We start from the raw sequence: 27,672 nt of genomic DNA, 5'->3' as shown, positions 1-27,672 counted from the left end.
TTCAGATGGAAAAGGGTTTATATGAAGGGTTATTATTTGCCATTCACCACGGTAAGGTTTTCTGGTTATTGCAAAGCATTTCTTGTCGATGTAACTTCTTCCAGAAAAACTGGATAATGGTGACCATTTGTGTACCGCTCCCAAATTCTAGACTAAATTTCAATTCACTGTGAGGCTGGGTTTATCGCTTTAAATACTCAAAATTTTAAATCAGAATTTCTTGAATGGCATTTCCTTTCTACCTTGTACCATGCTTTGTTACCTTTTTTAGCTTAAATGGAGATGGTATCTTCTACGAATCACTGAGAAGTTGAGTCACCTCATCATTTTTTACCTGCAAGGTAATTGCACATTCAGAAGCTGGAGGAAATGGCCATGGGATAAAAAGGAAATGCACATAAATAGGATCTGGGAGCAAGGGCCAAGAAAAAGGAATAGATTGAGATATATGGCCTTTAACTTTCACTGCTCTTCTAAGCTTGAATCTAAATAAGTTACACAAAAGGAGTCATACATTAAATCTGTCAGACTGCTTGCTTCCCACAAGTGCAGTGAATCCATTAAGTAGAGGGGTATCCAAGTGGTTGCCTGAATGAGTTAGATTGCATTGATCTATGCCATAAAGAACATTTTATGAAGGTTATCAGTTTGGTTTGTTTTTTCATGATAGAAGTTTACAATTCCCAGTGATTGGTTTAGCATGCATGCAGAAGCAACATTTCATTTTGTATTGGTGTCTGTATCTGTGTAGTTCCTGTTATATAAATATTTTATTTTATGTTATATGCGCACCAGAGGGCACTGTGCTTCTGGTCTGTATGTAGTCTCTCATATAGCATTCTGAGAACTGTATAAATCATGCATATTTACAGAAGAGACTGAGGGTACTGAACATGTTCCGTAAGGCATCACGCAATTCTTGCTCTATGTGAGTGTGTGTCCCTTTCTTCCAGGCAGCCAAGAGCTCTGTCACAAGTCTGCAAAAAAGAATCATTCTACTTTAGTAAATGAAATGACAAATATTAAAGATTTCCTTTCTGAAATGCAGTCAATATATTATGATTCCAGTTATAATCATTTTTACATGTTTTTGTGGGTTTAGCCAGATTTCTTTCACAGACTGAGTGAAGCTATTACATTTCAGAGAATGAGACTGTGTTCTGTTTCAGCATTCTGCAGAAAAATTTTTAACAGTCTCTCAAACAGACGGATGCCAGAGCATGTCTCCAGGATCTATGGCATCTCTGTTGGGAGGTCTGAGGTCTTGTCTTGTGTGTGATTGTTGAGCTTTGGATTATCGATTGATTGGCTGTGAGTTGCAAACATGGCTTGACATGTGTACAGAGGTTCTTGGCTGAATGAAAGAGGCAATCTTTGGATCACCACAGTGAAAGGTAATAAAGAAAACAATGCCTTGGGGTTGGTTTGTAGGGTTCATGCATTCCCTGTTGTCTTCATGTTTTTCTATTCATAAAGACCTTCAGTAACTCTCTACTCCTCATCCTTTTAATGTTTTTACTGTTGTGTTGTTGAATAAACGTAAATGGGAATTGTTTATTTATAAACAATGGAATAAGATGTCCCTGTCCTTCTGCCTGGACCAGACTACAACTTATATAACCTTTGACACAATGGCTGATGATGCTATGATCAGTGATGGTTGCTATAAAATGAACGGTGTAGTAGACTCAGGAGGATTCCATTTGCCTTGGCACGTCGAGTATTTCCTCTCATTTCAGAGAATGCTGTCTACCTATCTGTTTGATATAATAGATGGGTTATATGGGTATGAGTTTTCCCTAGTGAAGTTGACCTTATTTTTGAGAACTTGAGAATCTAAATTCAAAGATTAGAATGGCTTTCTGGCTTTGTTTAGTTCTTACCTCTGTTTTAAATATTTGTCTTAATAATTTTTAGACTTATGTTTCATAAATGTTTAATTACTGAATATTTAAGACACATAAGTGGAAAATTTGTATTTTTCACTATTAAGCACTAAATTTATCATTTTAAGGGACCATATCATTTTGAAAAGTGATCAAAATCTACAAGTGCTTATTACTGTCATAATCTTCTTTTTGCAAGTTATTGCATTGACATAATATCTGAAATGCTTTAGTTATAAATGTACAACATATTAAGCATGAATAATTAGGTCAAATTTCTTTCAGTTGTCAGTCTTCATTTTATCTTCTTTTCCAGTAACATATTTTTCTTTTCACCTCAAATATAGAACAACAAGATCATAACAACTGAACATTGCCAGAATCATAGTTAGAACTTAAAATAAAAGGAACCACTTTTTTTTTTTTTTTTCTTGATACTGTGCATTTGTGTCAACTATCAAGTCTTATTTTTAAATTGAAGTGTATTATATTTTTAGGTTTTATTCTGAAGCTACGTTAAAAATATGAAGTGATTACTTTATGAGAAGATCATTGAATTGAAGACCTAGAATGAGGTTGCTAACACTTAAATTGTTATTTGGTTAAATATTAAAGATTGGATTTTCTGCTATATTTTAGCTAGAGATGGATAATGGAACTTAGGGTAAGCATTTTAAGCAAGTGTTCTCACTTTTAGAAAGTGGACTCTGCCTGGAAAAATTTTGCCCCATGTGAAGCACAGACTAGGAGTACACTTGGCCCCTTAATAAGTGGAAGCCTTGTGATGGCAGTTATTATGTTCCGAAACACCCTCTGTCAGTAGGCCCACCAGCAAACATATAATTTCTTCCACACCATAGAAATCCTCATCCTTTAAATAAATTATAAGAGCTCTGAACAAGGGACACACTTTTAGTATTTCTGACACCATTTTCTTGAACCAGGGATATGAATTCTAAGATAAAATAGATGGTGATTTTTATCCCACAAAAAAAGATATTTCTCATGTGTAAATCCATATATGTTGCCAGAAAATAAAAGTCTTTCCCCACCCCCTAACTTTTACCATTCTTTTTTTAACCACATGTGTAAGAAAATCATGGGGGGAAGTAATGATGCTTTTCTTATAACTTTAAAGAATGATATTACTATGTATCAATTTACTACAACTTAGCTCGATTCCTCAGAGCGATTTTTCAAAGCAAAATTTGGGTGAGAATAAGAGACAATAGGGATAAATATGATGTCTTATTGGTCTTCTTGGTAATGTTCCCAGAAAAATTATATTTAAAGAATGACTTGGAAGGGATAAGGTAGTCTAGAAACAAAGTGAGTGTATGGACACTTCGTGACAGGGGTATAATGAAATAGAGTGTGGGGGAGGGGAGAGTTTCGAATAAACAGGTTCTGCAGTCTGTGTAGCCATGTGTGAAAAGCAGTTTCCCAGGTGGCTCGGAGGTAACGAATCCAACTGCAATGCAGGAGACGCAAGAGATGCAAGAGACGCGGGCTCAGTTCCTGGGTTGGGAAGATCCCCTGGAGGAGGAAATGACAACCCACTTCAGTATTCTTGCCTGGAAAATCCTGTGGACAGAGGAGCCTAGTGAGCAATAGTCCTCCGGGTCAAAAAGAGTCTGACATGACTGAGAGAGCACACACATGAGAAAAGTAGAAATGAGATCTCGTTCCAGTACCATACTCACAAATCTACTTTATAAGGAATAAAAATCTAAATAAGAAAGGCAAAAGTATTACATTTCTAGGAGAAAAACAGAGGAAAACACTTTCAGATGTGTATGTATTTCCTAGAATTCAAAGCATTAAACAGCCAAAAACCCTGATCAATTCAGGTATATTAACATTAACAAGAGTGTAGCCACCAGCAGGATCCTGGATGAATCTCCCAAGCAGAGTGTTAAGTTCAAGAAGCATAACACAGGAAACATTTGCACATAATCTGATTTTATTACACAAAGTTCACAAAACAGGTAAAACTAAATTATATTTAGATATGCATACCTAAACATGGTTGGTAAAACCTAAAAAAATCCCCAAGGAAATGACTATAATAAAAGTCAGGATAGCAGTTATCTCCATGAAGATTGGAGAAGGATAGGATTTTTAAGGGAAAATGAGTGATCTCTAAAATAATAACAGTACTCTTAAATTGCTTAATTGTTACACTCATGCATAGACTCTAAATATTTTAGACAATTATTCATATGGATTTTATATTTCAAAATCATTTAATAAGTAAATACATATTGTGTCAGCTTTGAATTAAAAAACTGGAATCCTCAGATTAAGTAAATTAATTTTTTCTTTGAGTTATTCACAAATTCAATATTAACATTTATTAAGCCCTTTTGTATTCTATAGAAATGTTCAATTATGTGAGTAATATGTGCTCTGATACAAAATTATATTTTGTTACATATACATGCATTTCTGTATAAAAATCAAATTTTTCCTTGCTGCTTACAAAGACCTTTCATTTTTTTAAATATGTGATTTTTACTGCAGCCATTTATTGATGATACTGTATCAATTTCAAAAAGCTACCATCCAGAGATTTTAAATAGTATGTCTGTAAATAGCAGACATGTTAAAAAAATAATTAAAACTCATACTTTTGAAATTAAACTTATTAATGATTTTACCACAGTTAAGTAAAACCAAAAGTTTCCATAGATAATTGACCACATCTTTGGAATTAAATCTTCTAATATATAAAAACAAATCCTTTGCACAACTTACATCTTTCTCTGTTCATATTTATTAGTCAGGTTTGTTCAATAAATATATCCTTGATTTATTTGCCATAGATGTAATAAAATTGTGTTAGATTGTTGCAGTCACATCTCCTGGTGACTCAGATCTCTCCATCTCTACGACTTTGCATATTTGGCTTTGGGCTATTGGCTTTGGGCTTGGCGTTCACCTTCTTTTGTCAGTGTGGCATCAGCAAATGTGATGCAAGAAGAAGATTATAAAAGTGTCTGTGTACTAGCCTTGCACTGGATCAGATCTGAAAACAACCTTTGAAGAAGTTCAGTCTAGACCGATAGAGCAGAAGAAACCACACAGAGCAGAGAGGAACCAGGCCAGATAATGTGTTTTGGACCTCACAGCCCCCAGACAGAAACAATCACCACATGAGGAAGTGGGGCCATCCCAGGATATTCAGACCTAGCTGATCTGGTAGAAAACTGAAAACTACATTGGTGATTAGGCATACTGGAAGAACCAGACAGCTGAGCCCAGCTCATAATGCTCATTCATTCACAGAATCATTAATAAGCAAACACCAAATCTTTCTTTAGGCCTCTAAGTTTTGGGAAGGTTTTCTATGTAACACATATAATTGATATAAGTATTTTTTCATCAGGAATATAAATTGGCCAGGTATTTATTAGTGATATAAATAATATGGTAATCATGATATCATTTACAAAAGAACATTAAGAATGTATATGTTTTTAAAGAAAAAAGATTTTTCTTTAAAATGTCTTTTTAAAAAGACATTTCTAAAAAAATGTCTTCTAAATAGCAGTTCTTTATAGCATCACTTTAATTTTTCTATTTAAACTAGTGTAAATTCAACAGTTCCATTGCTCAGTCATGTCCTGACTCTGTGCCACCCCATGGACTGCAGCATGCCAGGCCTCCCTGTCCATTGCCAACTCTAGGAGTTTACTCAAACTCATGTCCATTGAATTGGTGATGACATCCAACCATCTCATCCTCTATTGTCCCCTTCTCCTCCTGCCTTCAATCTTTTCCAACATCAAGGTCTTTTCCAATGAGTCAGCTCTTCACATCAGGTGGCCAAAGTATTGTAGTTTCAGCTTCAGCATCAGTCCTTCCAATGAATATTCAGGGGTATTGAAAACTCATAACACAGTAACTTGGTTGGTATTCAACTTTGTGCCAGAATATGAGAAGCATTTTAATGGTTATATGAATCAATGATTAGAAAATATATTTTAATGCTTAAGATAGAGCAAGCCCAGTAGTCTTGACAGAGGTGACACTTACTGTAAATACAGTTGGGAATTATATCATTACTATCAGCTACCTGCTCAGAAACCCAGAGTTGGCTCCAAAGACTGAAGTGACTTAGCAGCAGCAGCAGCAGCAGCAGCAGGAACTGTGTAGTTGTCTCTCTCCTGCAGAACTCTGCCTTGTGATGTAACCAGAGTATAAATATTCAGTTTCTCTCTTTTCCATGATATTTGGAGATGGTAGTTCTCAAGAGTAATGTGGTAGGTAGAGATTTTGGCAGATAAGCATGACCCAAGATCCCCTGGAGAAGCGATTGGCTACCCACTTCAGTATTCTTGGACTTTCCTGGTGTCTCAGATGGTAAACAATCCATCTGCAATGCAGGAGACCTGGGTGCAATCCCTTCTGGGTTGGGAAGATCCCCTAGAAGGAGGGCATGGCAATCCATGCCGGTATTCTTGCCTGGAGAATCCCCATGGACAGAGGAGCCTCGTGAGCTACAGTCCATGTGGTTGCAAAGAGTTGGACATGACTAAGCACAGCACAGCATGCAATATTTGGGACATACTTATACTAAAAAATAATTTGTTTACTTACACTTTACTTTTACTCGTTGCCACATTTTATTTGCAAAATATGGCCAGTCTAGGAGGAAAAAAGTGATTATGACATTAACGATTATGTATCAGTGACAAAGATGCCCAGAAGTAAATTTGGGACAGGAAAGGGAAGAGCCCAGAATGCAGTGAAATCTATCTTTGTAGCATTTAAGTGGAGTGGGAAAATTTATATTTAAATTCTAAAAATAGGAACTGGGAAAAATAAGTTTAAATATTATTGCAAACCTTAAGGGTAAATATAAAAATCAGCATTATATCTTAAATTTCCTTGCTACATATAAAAACAAACATATAAAAGTTTAAAGGTTAAATAAAAATAATAAACATAACTTAAAACAAGGTGGCTACAGAACAATATAGTTAATGTAATGAATGTAAATATTCAATCTCCAAAAATAATTGGAATAAAACATTTACTAAAATATGCTTCTTATAGCAAAGTTACCTAAAACAAAATTGCACCTAACAGAAAAGGCTATAACATGTAAAAAAGATGATCTAATATATTAAAATCCATATGATACTCTCTAGTGGATAATAGTGTTTTATGGAGCATGTATATCTTCCCTGATGGCTCAGCGGTAAAGAATCCGCTTACCAATGCAGGAGACATTGGTTCAATCCCTGGGTCAGGAAGATTCCCTGGAGAAGGAAATGGAAACCCTCACCAGTATTCTTGATTGAAAATTTCCATGGAACAGAAGAACCTGGTGGGCTACAATCCATGGGGTTGCAAAAGAGTTGGATGCAACTTAGCTACGAAATAACAACAACAAATGGAGCATCCGTATAGTGTAGACTAAGAAAGAGTAAAGATGGAACTAAATTCTGTGATTTTATTACATGATTATACTTTCATATGTTATGTCGTTTAATCATCTAACCAACCCTCTTAAAATAATTCCCAGTTTACAGGTTAGCAAAATAAAAACTTAAACCCTTTTCCCTTTTGTTTACCCTCCTATCCCTGAATATCTGTCCTTGTACCTTTGATACTGCTCTAAAATCATCTGTTGTCTCCTCTGAGGTATGAGTGCCTTGGTTGGAGGCAAGACCTTTCTAGTTTCTATTTTATTTTTAAAATTTTATATACCTCATCTTATTTCTTTATTTCTATTTGCCTTTATATTCCTAGAACAAGAAGTTGCTCACTTTACATTTGGGCAGCTTCGTTTCAAAATCAAGCTCATCTCATTGAAAATATACCCTCTTGAATCCAAGCGCGGAGACTTGAATTGATTCCTTGTCACTAACCGAACTGTTTAACCTCAGGCTTGTAAGTTAATTTCTCAGGCTTCAGTATCCTCTTTTGTAAAATTAAGGATGCTCTAGATTTCTAAAGATCCTTTGAGTTATAAACTTCAGTGTTAGCAATCCCAAAAGCAAAATGGGAAAATATCAGAACAAATTGATAAGCATGAAAACGAAAATCATTTGAAGTTAATTCTCCTATCTGCAGCCTTTTGTCTTTTGCAAACGTCACTTATAAATACTTTTTAAAAATAATATATAAAAATCTCTCAGATTACTCTGTGTTCATGGGTACCTAAACCTAAATTTTTTAATAACTTCCATTCTCCTCATTACTTCAATTCTTTTCTGTTTTGTGTATTTGTACTGTAGGGGCTATAGTGAGGAAGCTATTTTTCCTAGTTGGTTGATTTTCCATAAATCCTTCCATTAGTCTGTTAGCACAATACCATTCAGTGATAAATTAAGGAGAGTATTCTAGGTAGTGAGTTTTTATATAAATAACTTAAATTAATTAAATATATCTACTCAACAACTCTAATTACATCTCCAATTTTGAGAGTAAACCATAAAATAAATTTAAATTTTTGATATTCAATTCTAATTCACAATCGAATCTGCATATGAATTCATACTTTGTATCCTTTAGTTGACACTAGGAAATTTCAGTGAGGAAGAAAATAGAAATATTAATTCAAGGCTTTAGGAGTTATAATGGAATTTCAGAAAAGCAAGTTCTTAATGGGGATTGTATATAGCCTCATGATAAGTAAATACATGCTTTGCAACAATTAATAGCATTTATAAATAATAATACTTAGCCGAAAGTACATTCACGTTTGTTTCTATTGTATTGAAAAAAAATGAACAGAATTCCTAGTTCATACAATTATTTATAGAAGAGAAAATAACAATTATGATTTTTGGCATTCAGACAAATACATTATTTGATTATTTGTTTCTCTAGTTTCATCTTACCAAGCACTCTAATTCTTTACTACCCTTATCTCTGTGATCTTCTTATAAATTTAATTGCCAACATTATCAGTATCGTTTCTTGTTATCATTGCTCTGTGGGTTTTGAATTGCTAAGATGCATTTTTTTTTTTAAACTGGGCACTATTCCAAAAATGCAAAGTTTAAAACTCGAGCAAAAAAGTTGAGTAATAATAGTTTTAAAGAGTTTCCTTGGCTTTTTTCTTGAGAGTGTGTGTGTGTATTTAAAAGGACTGTTATGAAAAAAAAAGTCTTTAGCATTATATTTCTCATTGTAAGTAAGAAAAGGTCCTAAAATGGCATTTATTATGTCTTCTTTGTTTTAATACAAAAGTAATGGCGCTAGCGTAAAGAGTCTGCCTGGCAATGCAGGAGACCTAAGAGATGCAGGTTTGATCCGTGGGTCAAGAAGATCTGCCTGCAGGAGGGCATGACAGTGCACTCCTATATCCTTGCCTGGAGAATCCCATGGATAGAGGAGCCTCATGGGCTACAGTTCATAGGTTCACAAAGAGTCAGACATGACTGAAATGACCTAGCATACAATGATGCAATTGCTATTTAATTGCAGTATTTTTAAAAAATTTCCAATAATATTCCAAAATATTAGTTATAAAATTAAGATTATTTTACTATTTTTATTTTAACAAGCATATAACATGAACAGGAAAAGAATCCTCACCTTCATGTTTTAACTTCCAAAGTTAAAGCTGTAATTTATACTGAATATTTATGATTTTTAGTAGAATACGTTTATTCAGTTTCTATCATCAAACCATTCTTTTATAGAAGTAACAATTTTCAGTTATTTTTGAGATTACTTTTTCTGTAAATTGCTTATTTTTCCTATTATTTTCAACTGAAATTGTAATTCCATAATTAGACTTAGGATGTAAACATTATCCACTGAAGTTCATTTGGCCTAGAGAAGAGTTTTATATCAATTAATTAGTAATATTTATCCTTGGAATTTGCCTCAGACTGAAGTGATATATGAAATACATAGACTTCCAGCAAGTGTTGGTTGAAAAAGATTACTCAAAGAGTCATCATGCAGTGTTTATTTGACTTTTATCTATCTCTCTAAATATTCCAGTAAACAAATGCCATGTAAATGTAAAAAGTGTACTATTTATTGTATCAACAAACTCAGGAAAAACATTAATAAACCATTTTGGTTTAAGAGTAAAAGCTTGTAACCTTGATTATAGGTGTAGGAGACAGTTTCATGCTCTTTGCTTACTATTAAAGAATTACTAAAGCTTTTCAGCCGAGGGCTTCCCTGGTGGCTCAGAGGGTAAAGCATCTGCCACGCAATGCGGGAGACTCGGGTTCGATCCCTGGGTCGGGTAGATCCCCTGGAGAAGGACATGGCAACCCCACTCCAGTATTCCTGCCTGGAGAATCCCATGGACGGAGAAGCCTGGTGGGCTATATATATAGTCCATGGGGTCACAGAGAGTCGGACACAACTAAGTGACTTTAATATTCATATATATATATATAATATATATATATATTCGGGATGATTTACCCATGGTCAAGGCAGAGTTTTCACAATATGTGGAAGTAGTTCACTTATGTACAAGTCTGTTGTGAAGGCACCGGTATCTCTCAACTCCAGTATATATTTGCAGACATACGACTACTTTTGTGTCTGTCTCTACTACTTTTGTGTCTGTCTCTACTTTTTTTTAGTAGTCTTCTTTTTTCCAAATAAGTGCAGTCTCTTTGTTCTCTTCTTTTTTGACACAATTTAAAAGAGCCATTGAGAATGGCCTTGCCTTTCATTTGCAAGTCCTTTTTCTAACAGACATTTCCTTGGCTGCTCACTTAAACAGATATTAGCAGCTAGCTCATTAATTAAACTACCTCCCTGTCAGTCTGAAATTAGCAAAGGCTGGACTTGGCTGTGGGCTTGTGCGCGGCTGTCTTATCTTAAAGACACACACTACTATAGCTCCAAAACAGAATCAAGCATTAGATTTAAGTAAACACACCCATTTAAAGTTATAAAGCAATTCCTCACAAAATGTAATCTTTAAAAGATTATTCATTGTATAAAAGTATTTTTTTATAACAATCATTAAATTCATTACACATAAGAATACTTTTTCATACTTATAAAAAGGGATAATAACTTTCTTTGCATTTATTATTACAGAAGATGAACTTTTTAAAACATAAAGTCAAAGATTCTAATGATTAAATATGTCCTTAGCATTCATCTATTCAAATCAATGATATTTAATGCATGCTGTGCAATCCGTATATATAATACTACTGTCAAATGGTTATCACCCCTTTCTTTCAATGTTTCAGTGGATTGAGAACTCACTCTTTCCCAAGAATACAGAATCAGTGGATGAAACATGACACTTGGGAATGCCTTCCTGGTCAAGAGTCACGATTTGTGAGCTTGCGTCTCTAACCATTGTACCAAATCTCTCTCTTCATTGTTTATTCACATCATAGTACCCAGGTGTCCTATTCATCTTCAGTTTTGTAGAAATCATACCTCTCCGTATATGTCAGTCTGACTCTTCTACTTTGGAGAGCACTGCATGTGTGTCCATATCTCATTGAATGCAATATAAAAGCCTTTTTGGCCTGTTTGACAAATTTATCAAGAAAATCTGTTCTTGATCATTATAATCCAATATCCTCCTTATTTCAAATGTGCACATTTGAGAAGAATATCTCCTCATGGATTGCAGCCTACCAGGCTCCTCCATCCATGGGATTTCCAGGAAAGAGTGCTGGAGTGGGGTGCCACTGCCTTCTCCAGAAATTATTTTAAAAACCTTTAAAAAGGTTATGGATGTAAAAATATTTTTTAAAAAAATATAGCAGAAAAAGAGTATAAACAGATCTTTGAACCACATCATGAGAAAACTTCCAGCTAGATACATTTAAGTTCTTGCAGTGTTAAGCACTGTATCAGAAATTTCAAAATCCCAGCATTCTGAAATTGAGCCATTTTTCTCTTAGCACTTTAGGTTTCAAAACTTGTCCTGCCCTGGAAAGACATGAGGCTCTAGTTTTTATTTTTGTATTTAATGGAAATATTCATATGTTGCATTTCAAGGGCATTGATGTGTTTGAGTTGATGACTTAGACTCCACCGAGGATATACATAAGGTATACTATATATATATATATATATATATATATATATACATAATATATATATATATATATACATACCTCATTTTTCCTCTGAAATCTGAAAAACTGAACTCAGATACATTTAACTCAAGGGCTTCAGATAAAGCCCTGTGGTTCTGTATTAACCTTCAGCCTTTTCCCTAGTGTCCCCATAAAGGATATTATTTTTGACCATGTTAAATGCAAACAAGGTACAGTTGGATCCCACAGGGTGTGCTTTATGGCCTCATGTGCGGGGCAGGGAGGGAGTAAGGGCAGGTCTAGTGGAGGGGCTGGGAAAGGAGGGCCTGGGATGTGCTGAGTGTCTGGGAGGCTCAGAGGATGGGGCATGGGGCCTGAGGGGCTGCTGCTAAGACCACTCTTCCCAGAGGGAGCCTGATTGTGGGATCTCAGAAGTTACACCGGGTGATGAGGAGATGAGAAACACTCACATGCCCTGGGTACCAGAGGCCCCTGGCCCCAAGCTCATGTGTAAGCAACCTGGGTCACAGCACCTATCCAGTAAACCCCAATCCTCGTGATAGCTCCCCGATAACACTCAGATATTTGACAGAATACGGACTTCTTTGTTGATCAACATGTTAGGTTAACTATGCCATCTATGGAGGAAATGAAATGAATTTTCCTATTCTTCATTTTCTTTCCTAACTTTTTAAACTTGCATAGAATGCAATCCAGAACAGTTTTTCCATTTTAAATGTTGAAATTATGTTTGCAAATCCTTATTATTAGGTATGACCATATAGTCCTTATACTCTACTGAAAAGGTTTTAAATCATTTTTTGTTTCACTTGACCTTTAGCTTAAAGAGTTAAACTACTTATTTTTGGCATTATGTTAATTTAATCCTGCTCATAGAATAGAGAGGTGAATGGAACTAAGGGTAGGACAGAGAGAAGACTAAGAACTAAGAATTACAGAACTAAGGTTTATAGAACTTGGAATTATAGACTAGGTTTCAGGCCTGTATCTATCATTTACTTTTTGTATAAATGTATAAAATGGTATCACCTCTCTTTGTCTCTGAGTCCCTATTTATTAAATGAAGATGACAGGAAATTCTATAACTTTATTTCTAACCATGAGATTCCACGGAAGCATAGTCCCTGATGGCCTCTTTTTGAAGAAAGTGTTAGTTGCTCACTGTTGGTTAGCTGACTCTTTCTACCCTGTGGACTGTAGCCCACCAGATTCCTCTGTCCATGGGATTCTCCAGGCAAGAATACTGGAGTGGTTAGCCATTCACTTCTCCAGGAGATCCTCCTGACCCAGGAATCGTACCTGGGTCTCCTGCACTACAGACAGATTTTTTTTACCACTGAGCTGCCAAAGAAGCTCCAAAATTTATTCACTTGGCTGCACTGGATCTTGGTTGCAGTACATGGGATCTAGTTTTCTCACCAGACATTGAACCCGAGCCTCCTGCATTGGGAGCCTTGAGTCTCAGTCCCTGGACCACCAAGGTGGTCCCATAGAGAAATTGTGTTTGTAAACATGCCATAGAACTGACTGCATTTTTTTTTTTAGGGTCATTATTTGAATTTGTTTTGAACATGGTTTTATAATTTAAAGACTTTTACTTAGTGAGCTTGATATCTGAAAATAAAGAACTCAGATTTTTCTAGAATTTCTAAAGTTCCTGTGTAATTTTTCAAGATAAACAATCTTCAGTTAAGTTCAGTTCAGTCGTTCAGTCGTGTCCGACTCTTTGTGACCCCATGAATTGCAGCACGCCAGGCCTCCCTGTCCATCACCGTCTCCCAGAGTTCACTCAGACTCACGTCCATCAAGTGAGTGATGCCATCCAGCCATCTCATCCTCTGTCGTCCCCTTCTCCTCCTGCCCCTAATCCCTCCCAGCATCAGAGTCTTTTTCAATGAGTCAACTCTTCACATGAGGTGGCCAAAATACTGGAGTTTCAGCTTTAGCATCATTCCTTCCAAAGAACACCGAGGGCTGATCTCTTTTTTTTTTTAATTTATTTTCAAAAATGAGTTGACTTTAAAAAAAAAATGAGGAAACAAAGATGACAACAGAAACAAAAACATGGGGAAAATGGAAAAGATGTAATTAAATGGTAGGCAAAAATCTACATAATGAATAAGCACATTAAATGCACAGAACTGAGGATTCAAAATTTTAAATCTAGACATTTTCAGAAGGTATACAGAAACAAGACATAGCATCCTTTCTACAAGAGGCATACTTTAAATATAAAACATAAAGGTAGGCTTAAAGTAAAAGAATGGATAGGTAAACCATGTGTATCATGTAAGAAAACTAGACTCTCATATTAATATTAGTACTACTTAAGTTATACTTTGACGCAACAAGAAAATGAAATATTTTAAAATTAGAAAATAGTAAATTCTAAAAAGGAATAAAAATAATAAATATTCATGCATTTAACAAAGCCTCAAAACATCTGAGAAAAATTTGACAAAATTAAAATAAAAAACAAATTCACAATTATAGTTGCATAGTTTACAATTCCTTTCTCAAGATGATCTCTTTTATTTTTTTTTTTTTTTTTTTTTTTAATTCTGATTACTTTTAAAAAAAAATGGAACCCTCCTCCCTCCCAACCTCCCCATACCATCCCCTGGGCCTTCCCAGGCATCGTGAACCTGGACTGGCATCTCGTTTTCATACATGACATTTCACATGTTTCAATGACATTCTCCCGAATGGACTGGGTGGGTCTCCTTGCAGTCCAAGGGACTCTCAAGAGTCTTCTCCAACACCACAGTTCAAAAGCATCAATTCTTCGGTGCTCAGCTTTCTTCACAGTCCAACTCTTGCATCCATACATGACCACTGGAAAAACCATAACCTTGACTAGACGGACCTTTGTTGGCAAAGTAATGTCTCTGCTTTTGAATACGCTATCTAGGTTGGTCATAACTTTTCTTCCAAGGAGTAAGCGTCTTTTAATTTCATGGCTGCAGTCACCATCTGCAGTGATTTTGGAGCCTAAAAAATAAAGTCTGACACTGGTTCCACTGTTTCCCCTTCTATTTCCCTTGAAGTGATGGGACCAGTTTGCTTCTTAAAAGAGAATGATATTGAAACAATGTAAGGTACGTGAGGGCTTCCCTTGTAGCTCAGCTGGTAAAGAATCCACCTGCAGTGCAGGAGACCTGGATTCGATCCCTGGGTTGGGAAGATCCCCTAGAGAAGGGAAAGGTTACCCACTCCAGTATTCTGGCCTGGAGAATTCCATGGACTCTGTGGTCCATGGGGTCACAAAGAGTGGGACATGACTGAGCGACTTTCACTTAACTTTAGATACATGAATTAAAATATTAAATCTGTTGGAAGGGAAAACACTCTCCATTATTGATGCTGCCATGATAACTTAGTCATTATGTAGTTTTAGCAAGTCATGTGAATAGTTTTTTTTTAATTTTATAAAGAATCCATGTAAAAATTTGGTGACTGCATTTTATATTATATTTTAGCTTTCAAAAATGATTTTTGGTATCTGCCTGAGGAGGCATAGTCTAGTATGATTCTTAAATACATTTTATATTAGCATATTTTAGATTAAAGCAGTTTGATTCAAAGTATTTTTCTGAAAAAAGTAAGACATTGTGAGTATTCCTTTCATTTCACTAGTAGAAAAAAAACACTTCAAATGAGAGTAAAAAATTTGGCCCATCACATAGAAACTTAATACCAAGAGTCCTGTTTTTGTCCCTTCTTATGGATTCAGGTGCTTTACTAGAGGAAATTGGACTTATTGTTGATAAGATATTAGGTTAGTATTATATTTCATAAGACTAAGACTCCCTACCTCTCTTTCTGGCATCATAATTATTAAAATTGGGCTCATACTTCAGCTTTTCCTTGGCACTCTTCACAGTTTGAGATTTACTGTTCAGGCTTTACATTCAAATTATCTTCTTTCTTATCCTGGCCTCAATAATACTTCTACATTAGATCATCATAGAGTTAAACATATTTCTACCATTAATTCATTCAAAATACACACACACACACACATCTTATTATGAAAAATAGTGAACTGGGACTTCTGTCTTAGAACAAACTATTTTTTTTAATTGAGTTATAAATCAACATGTATAATTGATTATATACATTTGATTATATTCATTTCAGATGTACAACATGATGATTTGATATTTGTACACATTGCAAAATGACCATTATAATAATTCTAGCCAACATTTATCACAAAACATAGTCACAAAAATGTTTTCTTGTGATGAGAACTCTCAAGATCCACCCTCTCAGCAAATATAAAATGTAATATTATAAACTATAGTTACCATGCTGTGCATTAGTCATGATCTAGTTTTTGACATATTAGTCATGATCTAGTTTTTGATGTATGTCTTCTATTTGGTTAAATATAAAGGAGTTTTGTGCCAACTTTTGCTATTTTAAACTTAAAAATAAATTGAAGCTGGAAACTCAAACCATATTAGGGTACTAGGATTATATAAAAACAGTTTGTATTAATATAGCCAATTTCAGCTGAAATAGTCTTTATTTATTTTTACTATATATTCATATGAACATCATGCCTGCTTATGAGCAACACATGTTTCTCTTCTCAGAAGTGTGGAAGGTGAAGAGTACAGCAAATTACTTTCACCTTTACATCTGCTGCTCTGAATCATTTCAGAGTCAAAAGAGAAGAAACATGTTCACTTTTAAGCCTCTCCCATTATGTGTCTTCACACACACACACACACACACCCCTCTGACGATGACACCATTAAGCAGAGTAGATCCAAGGTTTGATTTCAAATCAGAAAAGACTTGGCTACATCCTAATTTGCAATAGGCAACCAGGGCAAAAATGAAAATAAGTAAATCTCACAATGGTGGTGAAATTGTTCTCTGGAAGCGGAGATTGGTGGATCCCGTAAAGAAAAAGAAACTCCCCCAATATGGCTGGCATTAACCTGTCCTTTACTCCTGCAGTCACTTAACTTGCATTGAGAGCTGGGAGTGCATCACTTTTAGGCTGTCTTGGGGAAGAAACATCTACTCTAGGTGAATGCCCTGCTTTTGAATGGTGGGAGTAATAACCTACCTGCATGTGTGCTGGACCCAGCATGTATCTCAGACAAAATTACAGTTCACTAATTATTTGTGGAATTGGATTCATATAAACCAGCATTTTCTAAATGTGGATGGGATCTTTGTCAAAATTATTCCAGTGGCTTTGAGTATAAAAATTCTCAGGGTATATGCCAAGTAGTGGAGTTAGTGGATCATATGGTAGATTTAGTCCTAGTTCTATGAACCTATAGCCTGCTTAGAAAAGGCAGAGGAAGCAGAGATCAAATTGGCAACATCTGCTGGATCATAGAAAAAGCAAGAGTTCCAGAAAACATCTACTTCTGCTTTATTGACTGTGCCAAAGCCTTTGACTGTGTGGATCACAACAAACTGTGGAAAATTCTTAAAGAGATGGGAATACTAGACCACCTTACCTGCCTTCTGAGAATCTGTAAGAAGGGCAAGAAGCAACAGTTCGAATAAGACGTGGAACAACAGACTGGTTCCAAATTGGGAAAGGAGTACGTCAAGGCTGTATATTGTTACCCTGCTTATTTAAATTATGCAGAGTACATCATGTGAAATGCCAGGTTGGATGAAGCACAAGCTGCAATCAAGATTTCCAGGAGAAATCAATAACCTCAGATATGCAGATGATACCACCCTTATGGCAGAAAGCAAAGAGGAAAGGAACTGAAGAGCCTCATGATGAAAGTGAAAGAGGGAGTGAAAAAGTTGGCTTAAAACTCAACATTTAAAAAACTAAGATCATGGCATTTGGTCCCATCACTTCATGGCAAAAAGATGGGAAACAATGGAAACAGTGATAGACTTTCTTTCCTTGGGTCCCAAAATCACTGCAGATGGTGACTGCAGTCATGAAATTAAAAGACACTTGCTCATTGGAAGAAAACCTATGACCAACCTAAAGCATATTAAAAAGCAGAGAAATCACTTTGCCAACAAAAGTCAGTCTAGTCAAAGCTATGGTTTTTCCCGTAGTCATGTATGGATGTGAGAGTTGGACTATAAAGAAAAGTGAGCACTGAAGAATTGATGCTTTTGAACTGTGGTGTTGGAGAAGACTTGAGAATTCTTGGACTGTAAGGAGATCAAACCAGTCCATCCTAAAGGAAATCAGTCCTAAATATTAATTGGAAGGACTGATGCTGAAGCTGAAATTCCAATACTTTGGCCACTTGATGCAAAGAACTGACTCATTTGAAAAGACCCTGATGCTGGGAAAGATTGAAGGCAGGAGGAGAAGGAGACAACAGAGGATGAGATGGTTGGATGGCATCACCGACTCAATGGACAGGAGTTTGAGCAAGCTCTGGGAGTTGGTGATGGACAAGGAGGCCTGGCGTGCTGCAGTCCATGGGGTTGCAAAGAGTAAGACACAGCTGATCGACTGCACAGACTGAACTGAGAGCCTGATACTTTCACCTTTTACAGAGTGAATTAAGTCAGAAATAGAAACAATTATTGCATATTAACCATATATATGGAATCTAGAAAAATAATATAAGTGAACATTTTGTAGGAAAGGAATGGAGACTCAGATGTAGAAAACAGTCTTGTGGGCACAGTGGAGGAAGGAGTGAGTAGGATGAATAGAAAAAGTAACATCAGCATATATACACTATTGTGTGTAAATGAATAGTTGATGAAAAGTTGCTGTATAATGCAGGGAACCCAGGCTGGTGCTGGTGTTGACATAGAGGAGCAGGGTTCGGTATGGGAGGAGGCTCAGGAGTGGGGTGGGGTATATGTATAATTATGGCTGATTTTTGTTGTTGGATGATGGGAACCAACATAACATTGTAAAACTTTAAAAAAAAAATGAGGCTTCATAGATGATTTCTTATAAAAAGTCCTCTAGGTAAAAAAACCTCTAGGTTAAAAACCTAAACTCAGTATAGGTTACTAGTTTAAGCTAACAATAAAGTTCTACTGGTAAACTGTAAGCTTTTCCAAAGGAGGGAAATACGTCTTTTTGACAATGTATTTCTAAAAATACTGTTAATAAGTACTTCTGTGGCTTTGATTTTAGTACAGTTTATATACAGACAAGAGTGATAAGACAATGCAAGAGAAGAAGAGAGAGAGAACTGTTACTGGGTCATCTAGTGTTTAAACAAATGAATAATGGCTTAAAAATTATATTTAGGGTTTTCTTCCATGTTGTTTTGTAATGAAATGACATTATTTTAGTTATTTTTGTAGCAGCATCTAAAGCTTGTGTTTAATATTATATAATGGTCAAAAAGTGATTCTAAAAGAACTCTTGGACTTCAAAGAGATGTTAGGGACTATTAATTTGGAATCTCCTCATCTTACTTTTGATTTTACTGTAGTATCTTGAGGAGTGAAGCATATACTGTTGCAAAATACCTCTACATAAGTGAGTCGCCCCCTCTGTATTCCTTTTAGCATTACTTCTGCTGTTCCACTATGTATCTTACAAGAAAAAAAAATTATAACAGAATCTTGTAGAATATTATTTTTAAAAAATATTTACTCCTCTTCAATATGTTTTATTGTTCCTAAGTTTATTAGTATAAAATTAATTGAATTAGTTATATTTTGATACAATTTTTAAATGGTTAAATTGTATACCAAGAAGTCATTAGTTAGTTAGTTAAAGTCACTCAGTCATGTTAGACTCTTTGCGACCCCATGGACTGTAGCCCACCAGGCTTCTCCGTCCATGGGATTCTCCAGGCAACAATACTGGAGTGGGTTGCCATTTCTTTCTCCAGGGAAGAAGTCATTAGACATTTTCAAATATAAGCATAAAAATTATTTGAACACATAATAAAATTTTTGAATGCTGGTTTCCCAAAGTATTAGCAAAATGACCTGTTGATACAACAAAGCTGATTTTATTCCTACATCATAAATGAGTGTTTTCCTTTGTAATAGAGATTTAATAGTATCTCAGAGTAGAGAAGTTAAAGTTGAAATATTATTGGGATTTTCCAATTTTGGTTAATTTTTATATATGATGGGCATCTTGGCATTTTGTTGAAGAAACCAAAAGGGGTCATCTAATTTTTAATAAAAATTTAATAATAGGAAAAACATTGTAAAATAAGCATCTACCTTAAACAATGATGGTTATATACACGGAATGCTTTGAGCAGTTCTCAGGTGAAGATCTGTCTTCATTAAAATGGTAGAATTTATAAGGCATTTGTTGTACTTGTGTAGTTATCTTACAGAATTATCTGAGACTCTCAGCTTTCTGAGAGCAAATATAATATCTTGTTTCTCATAGTTCCAGCATTTACTAGTCTTGGACACACTATATGCTTAATAAATACAATAATAATACAATAATAGCTTCCACCAGATGGCATTGTCTGTACTTCACACCATGTCATTTGCTTGTTTGCAGCCACAGACAATTGAGCCCAATAAGTCTCATAATTCTATTTGTTTAATATCATTTTCAATCAAACATATTTTCTATATTCATTATATTGCATGGGATGAATTATTCAGATGATGTTTTAGGAACAATTTTAATTAAGAACAAAAGTTTTTAGAATGAATTATTAAGCATTATTATTGGTATTTGTATCATGTGTCTGCCATTTGTAATTCAAAGATGTTAAGAGATGCAAATTTGGATCTCCCTATGCTCTTCTTTTGGGAATGATAATTTATCCCGGGTAAATTTGTCTATTCTGTACTATTTATCTAAGAAAGTCATGGAATTATAGACTTCTAGGAAGGATTATTGGCCATATAAATTTTCATATCTTTAGCTCTGGAATTGTCCACTCAAAAATTGGTGTAAGTCAAAGCCAAAACAAAAATTTCATGCTTTTTCTAATTCAATAGTACTTTAATTACTGCTTATTTACATCTAACTAAGGCAAATTAGTTCCCTCAATCCATGCATGTGTTAAAAGGTTATTTTATAAAAAAGGTATGACTTTCATAGATATAGAAAATAAATGTGTGCAAAAATTTTATTTAACTCACCGATTAATGGAAAACTAGTAAGAAGTTATACTGTTTCAAAGAAGAATTCAATCAGGGATACAGATGTGAATTTACAAATAGATGTGTAGCTAGTTTATTCCATGGTAGAGAGGATAATTAATTGTCTCTCTATCTTACAAAAGCTATTTGCATGTCTATGAACAAGAGTCGTTTGCATTGCTGTCAGTCATCTAAAACTTGCAGAGTTGTAAATAGCTCAAAGGCTATGGAAAATTCAGAATCCTCATAGAATAAAATAACCCTGAAAGGTGTGTTTGGACCCTGCCACATCTTTCACTGAAGACATCCAGTGTATTTAAAAGTCAATTGCATTTTGTTCCTACACTTTCCCTCTACTCATTTGGCAATCATAACAATCTAAACGTGAGATTTTTGACTACGAAGAAGGCTGCATGGTTAGATTTGGCCTAACTGTTTATATAGGTGCAGCATGGATGTTTAATTTTCCAGAGACCTTGAATTTACTTGTGATACTAGAAGTGTGCAATACTGAGCAATCATTAAGACCACAAATTGAATTTCTGTCTGGAATTTTTAAATACATTTTGGATTGGACTTTTAAAAGCTTTTACTATTTGTTATCCCAATAATAGGACACGCAAATCCAAGAGAGTTTCTCTAATAGATTTCACCTCTCTTTCCCAGCCTGGCAAGAAGAAACATTCCTCGCCCCTGATAAACTTTGGAAACCAAGTATTAGGCTAATTTTCTTGGAATAGCTTTGTGAGAATTGGTTCCATAAGTATAGCCACCATTTGTTTTTAAAATAAGAAACCTTATTATACTACACATATGACACTTCAGTGAGACTTCTGTTATATATTTGATTTGCTGAACTAAATTCTGGTTAGAAAGAGGGCAGGTTTTTACTGACCTAAACAAATAAATATATTGCTGTGAAAAATTAGGAAACAGCTAGAAAGATTCTAAATTCTGTAAGTTCAGTGAGAATCAGGTCATTTTTTAAAGTTTCAAAAGTATACTCTACTGTAAAAGTATAGATTATAATATTGGTATGGATTAGATTGTTCAGTAAACAGACTTTCTTCTGTATCCAGAGGGTTGAACATCAAATAAAAAATAAATTGTTGTTCAGTCGCTAAGTCATGTCTGACTCTTTGCAACCCCATGAACTGTAACATGCTAGGCTCCCCTGTCCTTCACTATATCCTGGAGTTTGCTCATATTCATGTCCATTGAGTCAGTGAATCTATCTAACCATCTCATCCTCTGCTGCTCTGATCTCCTTTTGCCTTCAATCTTTCCCAGCATCAGGGTCTTTTGCATTGAGTATTCAAAGTTGATTTCCTTTAGGATTGACTGGTTTCATCTCCTTGCAGCCCAAGGGATTCTCAAGAGTCTTCTGTTGTGCCTGACTCTTTGCAACCCATGGACTGTAGCCGGCTAGACTCCTCTGTCCATGGAATTCTCCAGGCAAGAATACTAGAGTGGGTCGCTATTTCCTACGCTACTCAACAAAAGAAGTGTTCTAAAAATTCTGACATGGTCCACTGATAAGACCTGAAATTTGTCTGAGTGATGTCTATTTAGAACCCTTTCCAAATGTTTAAAGTGTCAAATGGTTTTTCTAGGCTTGAGGTGTTATAAACCAAGGCTAGTAAAATTCACTTTCCAAGTTTTGCCCTTCATTATGCTTGTTTATATTCTGGGATTTGACACTTTCCTTTAAGACAAGTCTCAGGGCTTCAGGAGGTCAAAGCTAAATACATGAATACAAATGCATTCATCTTTCTATATTTAATGAATCAATAGATATGTATTTCAATGATTTTTCAGTTTCAGTGTATAGTATCTGAATCATTATACCCACAGGGAGAAAAAGCTCTTTGGGATACCCAATAAGTCCCACCAGTGGGAAGGAGTGTCATGTCAAAGAAATAATCAACACACACACAACACTCACACAGAGCCAACAACTACTACTTTAGGACAAAACCAAGTTTTCCTTGAAAAACAAAAGCACAGACAAAATTATATTTCTTTGCCACAATTGCTCCTAGGGTGGTCTGCACTTCTTATATGAATTATAACTCTTAACCAAAGTAGCTTCTGTTTCATGGAAATTTGGAATGTGGATAATTGAGAATTTTTTTGTCATGCACAAACATTTGAACAGACTAGCAAAGCACATGACTACACATAATTCTGCTTCTTATAATACACTATCCTGTTGTTATTTTTTTTTTTACTTTTTATAAAGTGGCTGCTGCTGCTGCCGCTAAGTCGCTTCAGTCGTGTCCGACTCTGTGCGACCCCATAGACGGCGGCCCACCAGGCTCCCCCATCCCTGGGATTCTCCAGGCAAGAACACTGGAGTAGGTTGCCATTTCCTTCTCCAGTGCATGAAAGGGAAAAGTGAAAGTGAAGTCACTCAGTCGTGTCCAACTCTTCGCGACCCCATGGTCTGCAGCCTACCAGGCTCCTCTGTCCATGGGATTTTCCAGGCAAGAGTACTGGAGTGGGGTGCCATTGCTAGAATTAACATTTCCATTAACATGACCAAAAGATATAGCCTGCTGTAGTAAATATAAATAATGAGCACAAGAAGATAACAAAGCAATTACAAGAATGATGTCTAGCTACTCACTGGAAAATTGGAGGACAGAAGACAATGGAATGTGGTAGATTGACAGACAGGATTAATGGTTTCAGACTGTGACCTTTGCTGTAAGAGAAAGAAACAGGAAGAACTAAGGGAAGACAGCTGCAGAGGGAGGTAGTAGCAATGATAGTAAGTAATAGTGGTAACATGTGATATTTGAGCTGAGATCTGAAAAGTGAGCATGTGCCATACACAGGTTGCAAGGAGAAAGAATATCCCAGGCAGAGGAAACTGCAGTCAGTCGTTAGAGAAAAGAGTTGAAGACTTTGGAAGACTAGGTATGTGATGTTAGATGAGGTTAGAGAAAGACCCAGAAGTTCAATTTTGGGGGTTTTGAATGTCCGGAGTTGAGATCAGGTGATTTTCTACATTCTAAAAGAAATTGATAGTTTATTGATTGTTGATATTTTAACCAGAGGATAATGGTTGATTTGATTTCCTTTTTTAATTTTTATTTTTTTAGTTGACATTTTACAGAGAACTTCATTTTTTGTTGGAGTATATTTGCTTTACAATATTTTGTTTCTGTTGTACAGCAGTGAATCAGCTATATGTATACATATATCCCCTCCCTCTTGGACCTCCCATCCTCTCCCTTCCTCCCACTCATCTAGGTCATCACAGAGTACCGACCTGCGCTCTCTGCGGTTTCCCACTAGCTATCTGTTTTATACATGGTAGTGTATATGTATCAATCAGACTTACTTTCTAAGAGATTATTTGACACCATGAAGATAGTGGACTAGAGAGCCAATATTAGTCAAAACAAGGATAGCAGCTGTGAGATTTACAGTAATATAACAAGGAATAGATGAAGACTTGGATCCAGGGTAGTGAAGAATACATGTAAATTTCTCCATTTCTTTAGTTATAATTTGGAACAATATTCTTAATTTCTCAATCCATTAGAAGTGATCCTGTTAACAAAACAGCATTTTCTAAAATGTTTGTTAGTCTATATCTCTTTTAATGAATTTCATGTATTTATTCATGTTTATAAATACACGTGTCATGCTAAGTATGTGTTTATGAGAAAAAATTAAAAACAAACATTATAAACTGTGTTTGAAATTAACACCAATTAGTCATCTTTTGCTCCTGTCCCAAATATTAGATATGACCATTATCTGTGAGTTGATAAGTTTCAACATCTGGAAGGTTAATAATAAACTAAGTCAGGTCTATTCCTAATTCTCATGGCAAATGAAGGATTTTTCACAGATGGATTAAAGTAGACTTCGCTGAGAAGCAGGAAAATAGTTCATGCCTCTATTAAGTCTTGTGTAGACAGAACCTTCAAGAATCATTTTAGGTCCACCTCTTACAACAGGCAGTGGAATCGCAAGCAAAAACAGATAGTTATGGTTGCCAAAGGGGAAAGATGGTGGTGGGGGGGGTAGACAAGTTCAGATGTTGGGAATAACATATACACACTGCTATATATAAAATGTATCACCAACAAGGACCATAGCACAGGGAACTATATTCAGTACTCTATAATGACCTATATAGAAAAAGAATCTGGAAAAGAATAGATGCATGTGTATGCATAACTGAATCACTTTGAAACTAATGCAACATTATATATACTTGAAACTAACAACAATATAAATACCTGAAACTAATTCAACATTGTAACTCAACTGTACACCAACATACAACTATATACCAACCTACAACATGTTACAACATTGTATATCAACTGTATGTCAACATGAAATAAAAGCTAAAAAAATAAAAAGTGCTCCAAAGCTCCACTCTCCTTCATTTTAAAATTATAGTTTCAACTCTAACATTAATGACAGTTGTCGTTAAGCAAAGATGAGTTTGTTAGGGAATAGCAGAGGAATTGCAAGCCATGGCACATCACATGTAAGTTCAAGAAGAGGAAAGGGAGGCTAGCTTTTTATTAGGTCCTCAGAGGAAGTTGTTAAGAACAAAAGTTCTTTGGAGGAGGAAGAAGACTCAGGGTTGTAGCAGTTTCACATTGGTTGTAAGTGATGAAGGTTTGCTCTTTCTGAGCAGTGAAGAGGTCTCTCTTCGGGTGACTGGGTAAGCTGAGACCAGGAGTACGTGCGGGAAAACTCTTTCCCAGCTTCATTTTAATCCAGATTTCCATTATCCATTTTCACAGTTCTAAAACTCTCATGGCGCCCTGGAAGATGGGTTTCTAATGGATAATTGGTCAAAGGATGACCAATTAAAATTATGTTTTCCATCATTTTTGTGTGTGATATAGATTCTGAATATCATCAATTTTGAATGACCCAGAAAAATGAGAAGTCTGTTTCAAACTCATAAATTGTCAGCTGCATGTTATGGTTCTTAAAGTATCTTATTTTGGAAATAGAAGAAATATATCACTAAATGGCAGGTGGGCATTTCATTGTTTTCATTATGTAGAATTCCATGATTTAATGTTTAAGATTTGTTATATCTGTACTTTTAACAGTGAAAGCTCTGTTTACAGGAACAGAACTTGACTCTGTGTGGATGAGAGCAGTAATAAAGTGTGGATAGAAGGGTTCTGTTTCATAGAAAACTATTAGGATTTACATATTTGTGATTTGCAGTTTTGATTATTTCTAGCACATCACACTTTCCATTTGTGTGTGTATTTGTGTATGGATGAGTGTGCTTTGTTACTGTATTCTTCTATTGCCTTCAATGTGTTCTTTTTAATGGCATTATTTACTTCATGTTTTATACTAAAAATGAATGCCCGTTAGATCTCATGGGCTTATGTGCAAATTATTTTTTGTTTTTGTTTTTTTTCAATTCTTTCAGCAATGCAGATAAATGTTTGAATGACATTTCAGAAAAAAATATAGATTAATATTCATATAATTTGCATTAACTGACAGAAAAAGAAATATAATTATGCAGTAGAAAATTCTTGAAGGAAACAGTGGATTACTTGCAAAGTTTGTGGGCATGAATGCATTTATTTTCCCATGAGATGGTATTTATTGAAAATGAAATACTAATCACTTTTAGCTTAATATTTTATTAAAATAGTTATTTTTAAATAAGAAGTGATAAAATTTAAAAATTAAAGTTTCTATATGAAATATTATCTTTTAAATTTGAATATAAATATTTGAGTGTGACTTACATAACATAAACATTAAATTCATTTAAAGATCAATTAATCAAGCAATAGTGAAAGTCATTCAGTCGTGTTCGACTCTTTGCAACCCCGTGGACTATACAGTCCATGGAATTCTCCAGATGAGAATACTGGAGGGGGTAGCCTTTCACTTATCCAGGGGATCTTTTCAACCCAGGGATCGAACGCAGGTCTCTGTCATTGCAGGCAGATTCTTTACCAGCTGAGCCAAAAGGGAAGCCCAAGAATATTGGAGTGGGTAGCTTATACCTTCTCCAGTGGGTCTTCCCCAACTCAAGAATCAAACCGGGATCTCCTGCATTACAGGTGGATTCTTTACCAACTGAGCTATCAGGGAACAATTAAACAATAGCCCTGCTTATTATTTAGATAAAATATCCATTAAATTTCCAGAAATATTTTATTTAAAAATAATAATGTTATGCGGATTCGGGAATACCATACTTTTAGACATGGCAATTCAAACTAACATTCTAGATAGAGAGATAATACATAATATGTCATAAATTATCTCTTGTTTCCGAGATCTTTCAGTAACTATGCATTATCCTATCAGACATATTACTCAAGCATAAATTTTCTGAGAAAAAAAAAAACTTGTAAGGTTATCATTTGAACAGGACAAGCAGATTTGAGTAATTTACAGCACCATTAATTTGACATAAATTGTACAGTGGGGTTGAAGAGTTTCATTTTATGGATTGACTTCAACATCAAGAACCACACCAATTGAACTTCTTGCTTTATAAAGCTAAATTATGGCTTTTTGTCAATATTTCAGCATTCCATACCAAGAAGAAAATGTGGTATGTCACCACTGCTTTTGTATCTGGTGATCTTTCAGTGTTGCTGAGAATTGGAAATTATCCCTTATGATGGATGAAATTGCAAAGTTTAGATATGAGCACATACAATACTAAACTTCATTTTAATTATACAACTTAG

At 35.2% G+C, this 27,672-nt stretch overlaps 1 protein-coding gene across 2 annotated transcripts in view; it reads left to right on the top strand.

Moving 5' to 3' along the window:
* Positions 1-27,672, top strand: part of BRINP3 (BMP/retinoic acid inducible neural specific 3) — a 485,075-nt gene that overhangs the window by 22,590 nt on the left and 434,813 nt on the right. The window lies entirely within an intron of this gene.

Source organism: Bos mutus, chromosome 16 (assembly GCF_027580195.1).
Source record: "Bos mutus isolate GX-2022 chromosome 16, NWIPB_WYAK_1.1, whole genome shotgun sequence".
NCBI lineage: Eukaryota > Metazoa > Chordata > Mammalia > Artiodactyla > Bovidae > Bos > Bos mutus.
This window is presented reverse-complemented; position numbering and strand designations above follow the sequence as displayed.